Below are 17,612 nucleotides of genomic sequence, written 5' to 3' on the forward strand. Positions count from 1 at the left end.
TATTAGTTATACTTGTTCCCCAGGAAGCTGATTAACAGAAAATAGCTCCTCTATATTTTTAATGAATGAGAGGCCCATTTCAACAAAAGCATGAGAACTTCAGATTGAGTAGAGCCTTTTTTTTTTTTTTTTTAATAAACTTTTCTTCTCCCCAGAGAGATGTCCGGGACTCACAATGAGGTGCTTTGTGAGCTTCCAGCCAAGGTTGATCTGGCACCTCCGTCACAGAGAGCATGTGCAGACCGTGACAGGCTTTCAGGGAAGCCACTTCCCACATGTGCTCCTTTGGTTCCCTCATTGGTGCTCGGGCACAGGAGGCTGGCTCCTCCCGGTGAGCTGGGTGCTATGACAGATTAGACTTTTATGCAAGAAAATCAGTCCTGCACAGTTGATGTACTGCTTTAAATTTAAAGACCCCTTGGGACCTGAAACTGTAAGGTAAGCAGGGCTCAGCCACAATTCTTGAACTTTCAAACTGTGAATGTAATTTGAGGACGTTTCTTAAAACTCTTTTTTGTTTAATGTGAAACTTTAACATGCTGCCTTCTCCTGCTGCCTTTAAGAATAACAGCTCACTGTCAAACATGCACATATAGCTCTGATTTAAAAAGACAAAAAAAAAACAAAAACAAAAACAAACAAACCCCACAAACCCATTGCTTTAAAAAAAATTCTTCCAAAATGAAATAGTCACATTGATACGTTATACTTTTAAACTTGTGTGAACATTCCCAGGATAGGCCAGGTTTTTTCTCTGCTCTCAGTGTAATAAGTATCCTTTAAAATGGGATCAAATTATCTTTGCCACTTGAAAGTGGGTCTGTATGCAGGACTAGTGCTATAGAGAGAAAAGCCCAGTGGAATTGTAACCAAATGTCAGTCCAGGTCTGCGGGTCTGTATCTTAAGTGTCGCTGGCTGCCTGTTAATTTAAGCATGGGAGGGGAATCAGTGAAACCCTGCTGTTACAGTGGTGTTGGCACTGCTCTGCAAGAGGTGGAAACTGCTGGGATCAGGTGTTGCTGTGTGCAGGCCAGTTCCTTGTGATTGTGGCAAATGAAGTTGGGAGGCTAGAAGTTACTCTAATGCAGACTAAGAGTCAGAGGCTTGTCAGACAAAAGATGCTACAGAACAAGTTCGACAGTATACATGTAAAGCAGTTACTTGTCTAATGCTGTTAACAAAAATCCCAATCTTTCCGTAGAAATTTATAGGTGCTTTTAATGTTTTCATTCAAGTTCAGACTCCAAGGGTGGAATACTTTCAGGTGGGATGCTTTCAGGTATCCAAATGATCTAAGAGAGAATCACTGTAAAATCTCTCTCTGTTGGAGGGGAAGAGAAGATGCTGAATCTTCTGTCTGTGCTCTGCAGGCCATAAAGGAGAAGACCAACACCTATATTCATGCTACTTCTTTTCTCTTAAATCTCTGCTGAGGTGCCTCTTCTCTCCTAGTTTGCCTTTGGCACTTCCATGAGGACTAAGTTAACTGTCAGTATCTTAAACTTTCCCCGAGATTTTCAAACCTCTTTTTGTGCCTTTTTCGTGGACAGCACCAACCTGCATCCACACAGATCAATTAGATTCTTGCTCATCATTGTCTTTCTCCCCATGACTTGTGGTCTATGTTGTTATACTGCCTCCAGGGCACATTCTTGGGATACAAGTTGCTTTCGGTTTTCAGGCTGAGGAGGTGAACCCCAGAGGGGCGAGGGCACCCTGCCTGAAGTCTGAAGTGGCAGTACAGGTGGGACCTGACCTGGACGCCATCTGCCTTCCAGGCATTCTCCCTTCCAGGATTAAGCTGTCCAACCTGGCCCCAGGTATTTCCATGAGCCTACCCTTTGAACCACATTACTGATAAGCTGCACAGGGTTTAAGCAAAGTACTTACTCACTCTAAGGATTAGAATGTCTAAGCTACCTTTGGCCTGAAGAGAAGAAAATTCCCTCACCAGGCACACAATAAAGAATGTAGGAGAATGCAGAGTGGCTCTCTGAGGATTTTTCTCCTCTCATTGCCCTGTTTCTTGCTAGTCTAGGCACACTTTTTTTTTTTTTAAATGGCTCAAGAGAAAAGGTGAGGTTCCTAAGGAAATGAGGCTGGGGCTGTTTACTTTGTACAGCTAGGACACCCAGGATGCAAGGTTCACAAGGATAGGCAGTGGGCTTGGATTAGCATTCCAGTGCACCACCGCCTTGTGGGAAGAGTTATTTTTAACCTGACAATATTTCTGCACATCTGCAATCCAAATACCCTGTACGTGAGAATAAATATTTAGGCAATGTGTTAGCTTTGTTAACCAGACACTATATCACAGCCGTTCTTAGGAATTCCTTTTCTTATTTTAGTAAAATTAAAAGCAGGAGGGAAAAAAAAGAGTTGTGGGAGGAACAAAGGTGAAATATATTGCCTATGTCCGTTCAGGAAAAACTGCCTAATAAGGGATCATAATTTTTTTTCAAGATTTCTCTCTTTATCTAAGGATGACATCTCCTCTATTGATTCACTGAAGTTCTTGTGTTTTTCATCTTTGAAAATCTTGAGTCTTTTCTTCATAGCTGCATTCAGACTCTGATTTCTCAGCATCGCAATGTTTGGAGGAAGTTCCCAAAAGGTAGACAAAAGCACTAGAATTATAAGACTAAGAACAAGAATTCTCTGTCACTGTTAACAACCAAACCCTGCTGAAATCACCACCATTACAGAACTCATATTTAAAGAATTTCATTTGCCTCTAGAGCTAATAGTTGCCTTTTGTTATTTTTTTCACTTTTTACTGAATGAATGGAAGGCTGAAGGAATAGCTGAATTTATCTTCTACAATTTCACATCCCATGTGACACACATTCCTTCAATAATTCTATAAGTTTTTACTGAGATTATCCAGCATGCAAATCTAGGTAAACAAAAACCCTGAGAGATATGGTTAGACCATTTATTTTTTAAAAGCTCTAGGACATTGAAGACTATGACTTAAAAGTTAATAACCTGACTGTATCCTTTCACAGACAAGATGGAAGATAATTTAAATATTTTATCTATGTAATTTGGTGTATTAGGCAAAATAATAGAAAGTGCAACCTATCACCTAGGTACCGGTAGCAGCACCACAGGGCTCAGGGAGACATGGCTGGCAATTTCCAGGAGCTTTTGGTGACTCCTATACGCCTGCCCTCTCAGACAGCCATAAATGTAGACGAGGAGGTAAGAACAGGGTCAAGCAGCAATCATGGCCCTGGGAACCACACTGGTTTTTAAAATCACAGTAGTAACAGTAAGATGGGTCAAGGGAAAAATAGCATTGGGATACCTATAGGGTGGGAGAATATTAAATATATGTCATATTCTTGATGTGATTCTGTAGAGATGCCAGATGGTGGAGAAGTTGAGCAATTTCCTTGAGAAAATACTTGGAATAAAGTGCCTGGACGTCATCCTAGCCACGTTTGGCGGCACTTATTTTAAGTAGGAGGTTACTCACCATTGCTGTCTTTAGACAGTTTCAAGAGGAACTTAGACATATTGCTTAATTTTCGCAAACTGGCAAGATTCAAAAATGGTTTATTAAAGGAGTGGTTTGTGGAACAACTGAAAGAGATGCTAGTGGATTCCTAGAATCAGAATAGATTTACTAAAAAAAAAAAAAAATCACCTTGATGGTCACATTTCTTTTCTCTAATGTATTGTTAGCTTGGTAGACAGCATGTAAAAGCAGATAGCCAAAGGTAATTTGATCTAAAGCAAATTGGTCAACGCAATAAATTAGTTGAAAATGAAGATCTTCCATCATTATAGGTTCCATTATGGGTGACAAAACATAGGACAGCTTTATAAAGCTGTAGGTATCTGTAAACATTATTTTACACTTTTCAGAACTTTTTGTTTATATCACTATGTACATCCTTTATCTTCAAACAATTACTCTGTCTTTATTGAAAAAGTTTGAACAATTAAGGAATCACTCAAGAAAACCTAAGCATCAAGCAAAAGGAGCTAATTATTTGAAGCTAATGAAGTAATTAAACAATAGACCATCACTGTGATTTATGTATTATTTTAGACTTTTTAAGCAAACACATGCTCATTATAGGAAAATTATAAATACAAACCAGAAAAAAATTGTTTAACATAATGATATTCAAATAGGGCTGACCAATGATTTCACATTAGAGTATGATGGGCTTTAATATGTGTTTCTGATGACTAACATATGATATTTTACTTACCATATGGCATTTGAAACCTAGTATATTTTTAAAAAATAATCCATCAGTTGATAGACATTTACATTCTAATTAATTGCTGAATAGTCAGATTGTTTCATTCTACATTATAAGTAGGCTTAATAGGAATAACTAACTGGAAATGAGCTAGAAATTTAAGAAATTAAACTATTGAGAAAAGGCAAAATATGAACAAAAATATATAAGGTGAAAAATGGGTCACAATTCTGTCCAGAGTATACAAAAAATGACCAACTTTGAAAAAATGCCGATTGGCATTATTCTGTTTTAACTAGATCGTTGTTTTGACAAAACTGTCTTCTTGAACAAATTGTTTTTTGTCAAATTGCTTTTAGCTAAATTAAATCTGGCCAAATTAGTGGGAAACATTGTTCAAGGAAATGCCATAGACGAAATACTACTTACCACATGAACTTCAGTGGGGCATTGTGTAATTCTTTCATGATGTTATTGGAGACAAGATTAAGAAATATGAGCTGAGCTAATGCAATTAGAAGATTAATAACTGGTTGAATGAACATACTTAGAGATACTTCTTAGCAACTGGGGATAGGGGGAGCTGATTGGTGTTGGCTTATTAAAAAACTCTGTTATTGGTCTTATCCTAATATTTTCACTTTAGATAAGTGTATGTTTAACAAATTTCTTAATATATTATTGCTTTGACATCATCAAAATCCAAACAGATCTTAACATGTTGGAATAATGATCTGAATCTCCCTAGATCTTTACAATAATGACAAATATAAGATTATTTAGTTGGTTTGTAAATATAAATGTACAAATACCAGTTGGAAGAACTTGTGCTTGTGAAATAAAACTTTGTAATTTTGGTTGATAGTAATAAATTCTATACAGTGTAGACGAGGCAATGTGGCCTTTGGTGACATTGTTAGAAACATAATGGAGGAGTATGCATGCGACATGCTACACGCAGAGACCTGGGCCAACTACAGTGCAAGCCTTTAGTTACAGCCCAACCCGCGTGACTTCTGTTGCTTGTGAGTATACATTCCATCCTTGAACTACCCTTGAATCCTACAGTCCAAATTATTGGTCAATTCATATGATGACTTTAAGACTTCCTATTCCAAAGGATCTTTTCATTTCAAGGTTAGTGAGGCATCTGTGGGTGAATATAGAGAGGAGGGTAGTAGTTAGCCCAGAAGGGCAGGGGAAACCTTTAAGTCTCTACAAGATTAAGAATAATTGATTAAATTTTATAACAAAGTATGGTTGGACAGTCAGGACCCTGTAGGACAGGGTCAGGTAAGAAAATAGTCTTCAATTGTGTCAGCAACCAGGAGAAAGATTTCAGATGCAGTGGAACAAATTGTGGAAGTCTCAAAGGACAAGGACCATCTGAGATCCAGGAGACAGTGTGGAACACACCAGCCGAGCCAAGGCATGAGAGGCTGGAAAATGCATGAATTCACTCTGAATGACAGAAAGACTCAGGAGAGAAGGGAAACCACCGATGAGCTGACCTCTTTTCCCTGTGCCACTGCTAGGACTGTGTTTACATGGTAGACTTCTGCGTTCCTTTCCATTTGTTTCTACAAGGGTTGCTTTCCTGTGTCTGTGCTCCTGTTTACCATCTGCATCTGTTGATGATTGGCTCAAGGCTGAGTCTTTATCCCAGGTCTGCAAGTGATTCTCAGAAACCTATGATTTCCATCGCTCTTAGAGTCACTGGAAAGAAGTCAGTACATAGTGTGACTTACAGCACGGCCTAAGATTTAGAGCTAGGCCCTGCAACATGCCAGCTTTGGGAAAGGCATGTAAGGGTTATCAGTCTGTTTCCTCATGGGTAAAAATAGAGATCATAATAGTATTAACCTGGTAGGGCTGTCAGGAGAATGAAATAAAATCACGCCTGGTAAGCCAGCTAGCATGGCAACTGGAACATTCAATAAAGTGTTTAATTCCTATTGTTGTTGCTTTTAATTAGCCTCCATTCCAACCCTGTATATACCCTGGGAAAGAGAATTTACTTCTAGTAACCAAAACTGGTCCAAGAATATTCCCCGCTGCTGCTGCTGCTAAGTCTCTTCAGTCGTGTCCGACTCTGTGCGACCCCATAGACGGCAGCCCACCAGGCTCCCCCGTCCCTGGGATTCTCCAGGCAAGAACACTGGAGTGGGTTGCCTTTTCCTTCTCCAATGAACGCTGTGTAAACTGAATAGATAATGTATCCCATATACATGATTTACCACTTCTCAAATACATGTAGGTTCTTTTGTGGTTAATAAGAACTAAAAGCTGTATAATAAGCGTTATGTAGCACTGTGTGAAATTCTCCAACAATAAGAGCAAACATTATATAGTACTTAATTTGACAGATAGCCCAAACACTTTAAATATATTATTACCTGACTTACTCTTCAGAGCTCCCTATGACGTAGAAACTTGAATTATTCCTAGTTTTCACATGCTGACACTGAGGTAGAACAGTGCAGGATGGAACTGGCATTCAAAACCAAGCAACTGGATACAAGGTGTCTCAGCTTGTAACCACTGTGTTCAATTAACATTGCCAAGGAGTCTTCTCTCTAGCTTGTGTGTAATTCCTAGACTAAAATGGCGTCTAAGATTCCATCCATAATGCTACCCATAAATGCTATGATTCTGTATAGTGAGTCCTGAACCATATATCTGTAACATTCAAATAGCATGCATTCAGAGAATTGTTCGCCATTTCTTCTGAGATTCATGGAGATGGTGCATAAATTTTCTGCTGTTTATAGATTAAGAAGCTGTGGCATGCCATTCCCAGAAATTCTGCCAAAAGCCCTGGGGTCAAAGGCATGTGTAGACCTTACTAAAAGGCCAAGTCTCATTTTAGCAGCAGCTTCTCTTCCTTCAGGGGCAAGTCAGGTTATTTTATGTCTTGGTTTATCCCAGGCCCCTGTGGTCAGGGGCAGAGTATACTGACACATTTATCCCAATGGCCTGCACTGAACCAGCCAAGTGACACTGACTTATGACCTCCCCCCTTGGGACCTTCATGAAGCATAAGTTATGACACATAAGAGAACCCTGGAGAGAGTCAAAGCTTGGCATTCATTTTATTTTTAGCTTAATGGTTCCCTCTTCTCTCATTTCAGATCAGTCCTTTCTCAATGGCTGCTTCTGAAAGCCGGCCAGCCTCTAGTTCAACAACATTACTTAGGCTCATTATTGGGAGAAACATGGGAAAGCCAAAATAAACAAGCACTTTTCCTTGCAAGAGAAAAAATATCCTAGGTAGTAATTCCTCCATATTCTGAAATGATCCTATTAGGCATTGTCTTTCCATCAAAATTAAATAGTACAAAGGAACTGGGAGAAGGGAGCTGGTGGAAAAAGCATCGTTTCTCTTGAGCTGCTGGTCAAAAGGAATAATTTGAATGTTCTTATTACTTACTTAGAGGTACAGAAGTAACCATTATTTCTTGACCATGATACGATCAAGTAGTATCCATGGATTGTTTTCTTATTTTTTGTCCTTCACTTGATATCCTCCTTCATGTTTTATAGCATTAGATTAAGAGTTCTTAATGTTTTTTTTCTGTCTTTTATGAGGGTGGGCATGGGGAAGCATATATACCTTGAGAATATGAAAAATGCCACAGGGGTGCTTTCTTGAAGATTTTCATAAACTGCATAAGCTGTCAAAGGGTTCAGGTGTTGTCCTATTCTGATTTTTATGTACAATGAGTCACAGGTTAAAACGTGATCAAGAATTACCTTGAATAAGGAGCAGGGACTTGCCTTTAAGGAACCTGAGTTGTGTTGTTGGATACTTCACTGATTGGTGCCTGACCTTGAAAGGGTGGCCTGGTAACAGGGACTCCATCTCTTCTGGCCTCCAGTTCGCTCATCATTGTGACATTTACAACATAGTTTATAAACAGTTTCTCCCACACTGTCTCATTGTATCCTTTTGGTCGAGAGGAGTAAGGTTTTTCAATTTGATAACTGAAATTCAAAACAAGCAACTTATTTCCTCCAGGTGAGAAAGAGTATTAGTAAGTCCATCACATGCAGCAAGCTGTGAATGCCTCAAACTTTTAACCGAATTCAGTCATTGTAGCTCTGTGCTTCCTCAGAGAAGAAAACCTCAGAAGAAATGTACTATTTATGTTGAACCCCAAATGTTGATTTGTTCTTTCTCACTATGATACCAAAGACTCAATGACTGTGAAAGCGAATTGAATGCGTCTGCAACTAAATCCTTATTTAATGTGTGTGATGAGTGACAAAGGATCACAGGAATACATAGAATCAAGAAAATATGTAGATGCAGGAATATGTAGAATCAAGAAAGCCTGCATGGGTAGTTTCACGTGGTGAAAAAGGTGCCAAGTAGAATACAATGTGATGTTGAAAAATCAGTGCCTCTTCAGCACTCCTACATTTTCCCTCCCAGCTCCTGAGTTCTAATTGGAAAGGACCTGTAATCGCTAGGGTCAAATAAATGTCTGTTTCATCTCTGGAGGGGTGAGGACAGAACAGAAACTAGTCCCCAGTGGTGTCTGTGCCGCCTAATTCTCATTCCTCCTCCTGCAGAAGCTGCACTTGGACACGTCCCTTCCTGTTACAGGGTGCCAGGCCCTCTTCAGAGCGGTGAGGTCAGACTTTATCACTGCTCAGACTGCAGGAGGAACAGGTGCTGTAGCGTCAGGTTTAGGCAAGTAAAACAGACACTGGTCTCCTCATTCAAGGGAGTTTGGAAACCATGGGCCTCTCATTTCCCTGTTCAAATCAGATCAGTCGCTCAGTCGTGTCCGACTCTTTGCGACCCCATGAATCGCAGCACGCCAGGCCTCCCTGTCCATCACCAACTCCCGGAGTTCACCCAGACTCACGTCCATCGAGTCAGTGATGCCATCCAGCCATCTCATCCTCTGTCGTCCCCTTCTCCTCCTGCCCCCAATCCCTCCCAGCATCAGAGTCTTTTCCAATGAGTCAACTCTTCGCATGAGGTGGCCAAAGTACTGGAGTTTCAGCTTTAGCATCATTCCTTCCAAAGAAATCCCAGGGCTGATCTCCTTCAGAATGGACTGGTTGGATCTCCTTGCAGTCCAAGGGACTCTCAAGAGTCTTCTCCAACACCACAGTTCAAAAGCATCAATTCTTCGGCGCTCAGCCTTCTTCACAGTCCAACTCTCGCATCCATACATGACCACTGGAAAAACCATAGCCTTGACTAGATGAACCTTTGTTGGCAAAGTAATGTCTCTGCTTTTTAATATGCTATCTCGGTTGGTCATAACTTTCCTTCCAAGGAGTAAGCGTCTTTTAATTTCATGGCTGCAATCACCATCTGCAGTGATTTTGGAGCCCAGAAAAATTAAGTCTGCCACTGTTTCCACTGTTTCCCCATCTATTTCCCATGAAGTGATGGGACCGGATGCCATGATCTTCGTTTTCTGAATGTTGAGCTTTAAGCCAACTTTTTCACTCTCCACTTTCACCTTCATCAAGAGGCTTTTTAGTTCCTCTTCACTTTCTGCCATAAGGGTGGTGTCATCTGCATATCTGAGGTTATTCATATTTCTCCCAGCAATCTTGATTCCAGCTTGTGTTTCTTCCAGTCCAGCGTTTCTCATGATGTACTCTGCATATAAGTTAAATAAACAGGGTGACAATATACAGCCTTGACGTACTCCTTTTCCTATTTGGAACCAGTCTGTTGTTCCATGTCCAGTTCTAACTGTTGCTTCCTGACCTGCATACAGATTTCTCAAGAGGCAGATCAGGTGGTCTGGTATTCCCATCTCTTGAAGAATTTTCCACAGTTTATTGTGATCCACACAGTCAAAGGCTTTGGCATAGTCAATAAAGCAGAAATAGATGTTTTTCTGGAACTCTCTTGCTTTTTCTATGATCCAGAGGATGTTGGCAATTTGATCTCTGGTTCCTCTGCCTTTTCTAAAACCAGCTTGAACAACAGGAAGTTCACGGTTCACATATTGCTGAAGCCCGGCTTGGAGAATTTTAAGCATTACTTTACTAGCGTGTGAGATGAGTGCAATTGTGCGGTAGTTTGAGCATTCTTTGGCATTGCCTTTTTTTGGGATTGGAATGAACACTGACATTTTGCAGTCCTGTGGCCACTGCTGAGTTTTCCAAATTTGCTGGCATATTGAGTGCAGCACTTTCACAGCATCATCTTTCAGGATTTGGAATAGCTTAACTGGAATTCCATCACCTCCACTAGCTTTGTTCGTAGTGATGCTTTCTAAGGCCCACTTGACTTCGGCAAAGACTAATAGAGTTTTGCCAAGAAAATGCACTGGTCCTAACAAACACCCTCTCCCAACAACACAAGAGAAGACTCTATACATGGACATCACCAGATGGTCAACACTGAAATCATATTGATTATATTCTTTGCAGCCAAAGATGGAGAAGCTCTATACAGTCAGCAAAAACAAGACCAGGAGCTGACTGTGGCTCAGACCATGAATTCCTTATTGCCAAATTCAGACTTAAAATGAAGAAAGTAGGGAAAACCACTAGACCATTCAGGTATGACCTAAATCAAATCCCTTATGATTATACAGTGGAAGTGAGAAATAGATTTAAGGGCCTAGATCTGATAGATAGAGTGCCTGATGAACTATGGAATGAGGTTCGTGACATTGTACAGGAGACAGGGATCAAGACCATCCCCATGGAAAAGAAATGCAAAAAAGCAAAATGGCTGTCTGGGGAGGCCTTACAAATACCTATGAAAAGAAGAGAAGTGAAAAGCAAAGGAGAAAAGGAAAGATATAAACATCTGAATGCAGAGTTCCAAAGAATAGCAAGAAGAGATAAGAAAGCCTTCCTCAGCAATCAATGCAAAGAAATAGAGGAAAACAACAGAATGGGAAAGACTAGAGATCTCTTCAAGAAAATCAAAGATACCAAAGGAACATTTCATGCAAAGATGGGCTCTATAAAGGACAGAAATGGTATAGACCTAACAGAAGCAGAAGATATTAAGAAGAGATGGCAAGAATACACAGAAGAACTGCACAAAAAAGATCTTCATGACCCAGATGATCACAATGGTGCCAGACATTTCCCTGTTAGAGAAGCTTTAAACTGGATCAGATCTGAGAGAGCCTATCTGCCTTCGTCCCTCTCTGCTCTCCTTCCTCCCTCTTCCTTCTCTCTTTCTCCTTCTGAAAATTAAAGGCAGAAATATATGTGTAGATAGTTAAGGATCTGTTGGACTTTAGTCTACAGTGTGACAGACTATGTCTTCTGAACACCAGGACACAGAATTTCATCACCTTGTGATGGACATTTCATTTTACAGATTCAGGAAATGGGTGTTCAACGGGTTAAGAGATGGTCCAAAGCCACAGAATTAGTTTGAGGGATAGAAGTGATTCCTAGTGATGTTTTTTCTCAAATCATCAAATTGTCTGCCAGATAATACTACTGCGAAGAGTGACTGAACTGAGGATAGATATGGGAGAACAGAAACAAATAAAGGCCATCCAAATGAGAACAGAGGTAATTTATTTAGCGTTTACTGTAACAAGGGAGTCAGCCACCATCACATGCACTTCAGGGACTTGAAGGGAGAGGAACATAACACCTGCTGCTGCTGCTGCTAAGTCGCTTCAGTCGTGTCTGACTCTGGGCGACCCCATAGATGGCAGCCCACCAGGCTCCCCCGTCCCTGGGATTCTCCAGGCAAGAACACTAGAGTGGGTTGCCATTTCCTTCTCCAATGCATGAAAGTGAAAAGTGAAAGTGGAGTCACTCAGTCGTGTCCGACTCTTCGCAACCCCATGGACTGCAGCCTACCAGGCTCCTCCTTCCATGGGATTTTCCAGGCAAGAGTACTGGAGTGGGGTGCCATTGCCTTCTCTGACATGACATCTACTATAGTGGAAAATCGGAAGGTGAGAAAAGGTGTGATTTTTCTGGACACTGCTGGCAACAGCAGGAGGAGGGCTAGCTAGAAGTGCAGCATCCCATATGATTGGTTAGGACAGCATTTTTTTTTTTTTTGGCTAATTAACTCTTGAGTTGGAAGCAGGGATTAAATAGAATAGGGAATTTGACCATCTCTTGCCAAGTCCTGACTCTGATGAGCTCACTGCTCAGAGGCTGGCCTCAGAGCTCGGTTGTTACATTTGGTCTAGCCATTGTTGGCTTGTACATTCACTCTCTTAGGCGGGATTGATAAGGAATGCAGCCCTTTTCCCATCTCCCAGAGAAGACATATCAGTGATATCTTTGAGTCTTTCTTCTCCTTTACCCTCTGTGTTCCGTCTGTCACAAGTTCTCTCCTTGAGAAATCTCTCTGACATTTACTCTTTTCCTCCTACCAAGTTCTTGTTGAGAACATCATCTCAGGAACTGCCAAAACTCTGACCTAGCCAGACTCCTTCTTCCACTCCCCTGAACATTAAGTCTATCCAGCAGATTGGCCATTCTTATGCTGTGCTGTGCTATGTTTAGTTGCTTAGTTGTTTCCAACATTTATGACCCCATGTACTGTAGCCCTCTAGGCTCCTCTGTTCATGGGGATTCTCCAGGCAGAATGTCCTCCTCCAGGGGATCTTCCCAATCCAGGGATCAACTCAGATCTCCCTCATTGCAGGCAGATTCTTTACTGTCTGAGCCACCATTATCCCCAAACCAGGTGTCTCACCCAGGCCCAAAGCAAATGAAACACCTAATATGCCTCCATCCTAACCAGTGATGATAAACCTATCAAGTCTTCAGCCTGACTTTTAGTTCCCTTCATGGCCTGGCTTGCATTGCCAACTGAGCTTTATATTGCCCGTCCCTTACCACCACTTTCCCTGATCACCAATGCTATGGGCGGTAACCCGCACAAAGAAAGGCCCTAGACTAGGTACCTAGTGGGTTATGAATTTGTCCTCAGTTAAGCCTGTGGTTTCTTTATGTTGTATGGCCACAGCCTATACTCTCACACTTGATAGTCACCACATAGAAATGTCATAAAGTCAACCTCATCTTTTAGGTTTTTCTTAGTATTTTATAATCTTGAAAGTATTTTTCATATTTGTCACTTCAAATGATTCTCCTAACAAACTTGGGAGGAGGTTTAATACGATATATTTTATAGGTGAGAAAATACATGCTTCATAAATTATGTGATTTACCCTAAAGTCAGACAGATAGTAGATGGGAAGAATAAATAAGTCAACAATATTTTCACAGTCTCTATTCTTAGAACCATGTTCTGGATATCCATCCACATGACCACTTTTTTTTTCTTTTTCTGACCACTTATTTTACATATTTTTTTCTGACTGCTATAGAATACGTGTGTAATATATAAAAGGTTAAAAATAAAAGAAAAAAAATCACTTATAAACATTCCCCTATAGATAACCAATGTTAACATTTTATATATTTCTGTAGTTCTTTTTCTACTATTCCAAAATAATTGATCCCAAACTATATATAATTTGTATTACTCTTTGTAATACAATTACTCTTTGTTAATTAAAATATGACAAATATATTTCTCCATGTTTTAAAAATTTATAATAAAAAGATTCATGTGAATATTTGATGCATAATAATTCATTTATTGGTACATAAAATGTAATAAACTATACCCAAGCAACTAAACATTTAGTTTGTTTACAACTTTTCTATTTTTTAAAATGCTATCAATTTTATGTCCATAATGTATTTTGATCATTTACTGAGACTGGTTCTAAGATTTCTATCATTAAAAGCAATATTGTGTGATACTAGAAAATTATTTTCTAGAAATATAGTTCTAATTCAAACTACTATCAGCAGTTAATGAGAATAAACACTTCACCTCACTCCCACCAACACTGAATTTAATATTCTCTAAACCTTATGAAGTATATGGAGAAGACAGTGTCTCATTTTAATTTGTATTATTCTTGTTTACTGCCATTGAGACCAAAATTTTTTTTTCAGATTTTCATCAGCTTTTTATATTTCCTCTCTAGGAAGATTTTATGTCTCTTTACCCATGTGAGTAATGGGGTTGTGGCTGTTTTCAAATTAATGGGTATGAGCTTTAAACATTAATCTTAACCCTTTGTGATCTCTTCTGAGGCAACTACAAGAAGGGCTACAGCACAGCATGCCATTGACTTCCACGGAATTCTATTTCTTTGTTTCCTCAGAAAACAGCTACAAACCTAGGAGTCACATCTGGTAAAGAGGGGTAGGTTTCTCTCAACAGAACTGGATTGGAAAGTCCCCAAGAATAGGCATTTCATCCTCTTTTTTTGTATCCTCAATGGAGAACAGCCCAATCCTGGACCATGCTGAGGTATAAAACAAACACTTGACTTCTTGACTTAAGATAAGGTGGTGGGGGGTGGGAGGGTGGGAGGGGGACAAGATTGTAAAGTGAAGGTACTTGGTTTGATTTGCTGGGGGCCACAGAGCAAATTAAGGGTATCCTGTTCCCTTGACCAGCCACAGACTGACTGGAATTCTAAGCTTGTTTAAGAAGAGTATTGATGATTTCAAATAGTTTTTGCCAGAGTTTCGAGTAGTCTTTCAATCACAAAATTTTCAAGACAAAGCAAATTTTAATGTCATTTTATACATGCCATAGTGTGTCAATATACAATCAAATTAACACAAGTGTTACTTTGAGCAGTTTTAACTGTTAGAAATATCTTTTTAAACCAATAGAAACTACAAGTAGTAGTACACATAATAGCCCTATTTCAAAAAAACTAAATCTAGCCTAATATTATTAACATAAAGGAGCATATGAATTTAGTTTACACAAACTGCTCCAGCACAAACTGGCAGGACCCTCGCCGGGAAGGGCAGCACCTGGGACATGGTCCGCAGGCCCTGCCACATATGTGCCTCACCCCCACTCTCCTCCCTCAAAGGTCATCTGAGGGCCTCTCAACTTCTCAAAATCTCTGTTCAAACAGAGCATTGGTATCTCTGAAATTTAATGGAGATTGTTATCCAAGAACAGAATGTGAAACTGTATCAGGTATGATTTAAGCCCATGAGTAATCAAGATTTAGATATTTTATTTGGGTTCTAGACATACTTCCCACGTTTGAGTACATGGGAAATCTGAATTTTTGAGCGATAGTGCAGTTGAGGGGGAAGAGAGAAGGCTAGGTCTGGATTAGCTAGCCCAGAGTTATTTTGCTAGAAAAAATAGCTGCCAATGATATTTGAAAGATAAATTTTTAAAACTGATTTTTCCCCCAAATTGCAGGCCGATTTCATTTAGCATGTCCAACTAAAAGAAGACTTTTGTTCTGCCCTACAATTGCAACTCAATGAGGATATTTTTCCTTTTGCATCCCTGCTGGTGAAGGGATTACTGGAGTGAATAATAAAAAGTATGATAAGAAAAAGATTCTCTAGGCTGAGTCAGAAACTATCCCTCTATTAATAAGTGACTTAATTTTTCAATAATTTGGACTTCTTATCTGCCAGAAGAGGAAAACACTAACTACTCTATCTCCCACAGAGCTTATGAGCTGTAAACACAAAAGCACTTTGAAAAATTAAGAGCACTACATGAACATAATAAGCATATGTACACCTATGTTTATAGCAGCATGATTCACAATAGCCAATTCAAATGTCCATCAGCTGATGAATGGATAACCAAAATGTGGTATATATGTACAACTAAATACCATTCAGCCTTAAGAAGGAATGAAATTCTGATACATGCTACAATATGGACCAAACTTAAAGACATTATGCTAAGCAGAATAAACCAATCACAAAAGAACAAACACTGTATGATTTCACTTATATAAGGCACCTAGAACAGACAAATGCATAGAGATGGAAACAAAAGTGATTACCAGGGGTTGGGGAAGAATGGAATGGGGAATTATTGTTTAGAGGGTATAGACTTTCAGCTTGGGATGATGAAATGTTCTGGGTGGTGGTGATGGTTACATAAAAATGTGAATATATTTGACTGTACATTTAAAAATGGTTAAAATTTTGTTTTATATATTTACCACAATAAATAATATTTACTACTGTGTACACTGTAAAATAAAAACATAATTTATAGAATAAAGTAATAACTAGAAATGATAGTAGATAGATTTACTGGTATAAGTAGTATTAGTAATGAAAATAGCAATAATTTAGGTAGGTTGGAGAAAGTGTTCAGATTGATCAGATTTATGCAAAAGGGTGGGCTCAGCTACTTAGATAAAAATATTTTCATATATTTGTGTAGGTAAACTGAGACAAAGTGGCCTTTAGACAATTACATCTAAAAATTTCAAAATAAATTAAGGACTCCAGAGAAAGCTTATATATGTTGTAAGTATCCTAGAAGAATAAATTTTAAAATGACTCAATTTTCCCTAGAACTTATCCTCAAGCAGTTTAGGAAAAAGCTTTGAACATCTGCATATTTTCTACATGTTGAACTTTAAGTCCACAGTCTCAGAGCCTCTGCTGTGTTTTGATACCATCCTGTGCAATATGCGATCACTTATTATTTACCCGTTTCTCTTTCCTGGTAATACTCTGAGGTCTGTGAGGGCAGGGATCATGCGTCTTCTTCAATACTTGAATACACAGTACCTAGTACATGGCCTGGCACCTAGTAGGTGCACAATGTGAATTCGTTGAATGAATGAACAGATGCATGGGGGTGGAATCATATATTAAACATATTTTAGAGCTAAATAGGATTTGTGATACCATCACTGCAGTGGGTGAACATGTCTTAACATATCTACACCAACATCCTCACTAGAAGGCTTCAGGGTTCAGGTACTCCAGGGAAAATTCTTGGGACAGAGGGTCAGTAGAGGGTTTGTCTGGGCACACCTGCCCCTCTCAGGTAAGCCCCAGGGGTCTCTGGTGTGAGTGAACCAGGACTTAAAGTCCTGGGCATGATCTGCTCATTGAAATCCCTTTGGAAATGCAGGTTTCCATAAGAATCTAAATTATTCTGAGGACTTCCTGGGCTACATATCCATAGTGAGACGCTCCAAGCCATTCAGCAAATCCGGGAGAGACATCAGCTTCCATCCCTAAATTCTCTGGCCTATTAAGTCATTCTAGCCCATGTCCCCACGTCTAGATGACTGGCATGGTATGGGAGCACAGGCCCAATTAACCAGACCTGATTGTTTGAGAAAAGCTCATAATCTGATATTCTATGGAAAATTTTCAGCTTTCTTTTAATGAAAAATTTTTTTGTGAGCCAAGAAAAATAAATCTGTAAGTCATCCACAAGTTTACCTGAATGTATTGAAAAGCTTGCCAAGAGTTCACGTATTTTTTAGAATAGGCTTCCCTTTTTCCCTTCCATTCTTCTTTCCTAATGTTCTTTTTCCTTCCAAGCCCCCTCTCCCCTTCCTTCCTCTACTCTCCCTTCCCTCCTTTCCTTC

The 17,612-nt window shown here is 39.5% G+C and overlaps 1 long non-coding RNA gene across 1 annotated transcript in view; it reads left to right on the forward strand.

Moving 5' to 3' along the window:
* The first annotated feature begins 254 nt into the window (after positions 1 to 254).
* LOC113902321 overlaps positions 255 to 17,612 on the forward strand; it is a 191,933-nt gene continuing 174,575 nt past the window's right edge. The window contains exon 1 of the long non-coding RNA XR_003513755.1: positions 255 to 438. This is a non-coding gene — a long non-coding RNA (uncharacterized LOC113902321). The remainder of the gene's footprint in view (positions 439 to 17,612) is intronic.

The sequence above is a fragment of the Bos indicus x Bos taurus genome, chromosome 12, assembly GCF_003369695.1.
Source record: "Bos indicus x Bos taurus breed Angus x Brahman F1 hybrid chromosome 12, Bos_hybrid_MaternalHap_v2.0, whole genome shotgun sequence".
Lineage (NCBI taxonomy): Eukaryota > Metazoa > Chordata > Mammalia > Artiodactyla > Bovidae > Bos > Bos indicus x Bos taurus.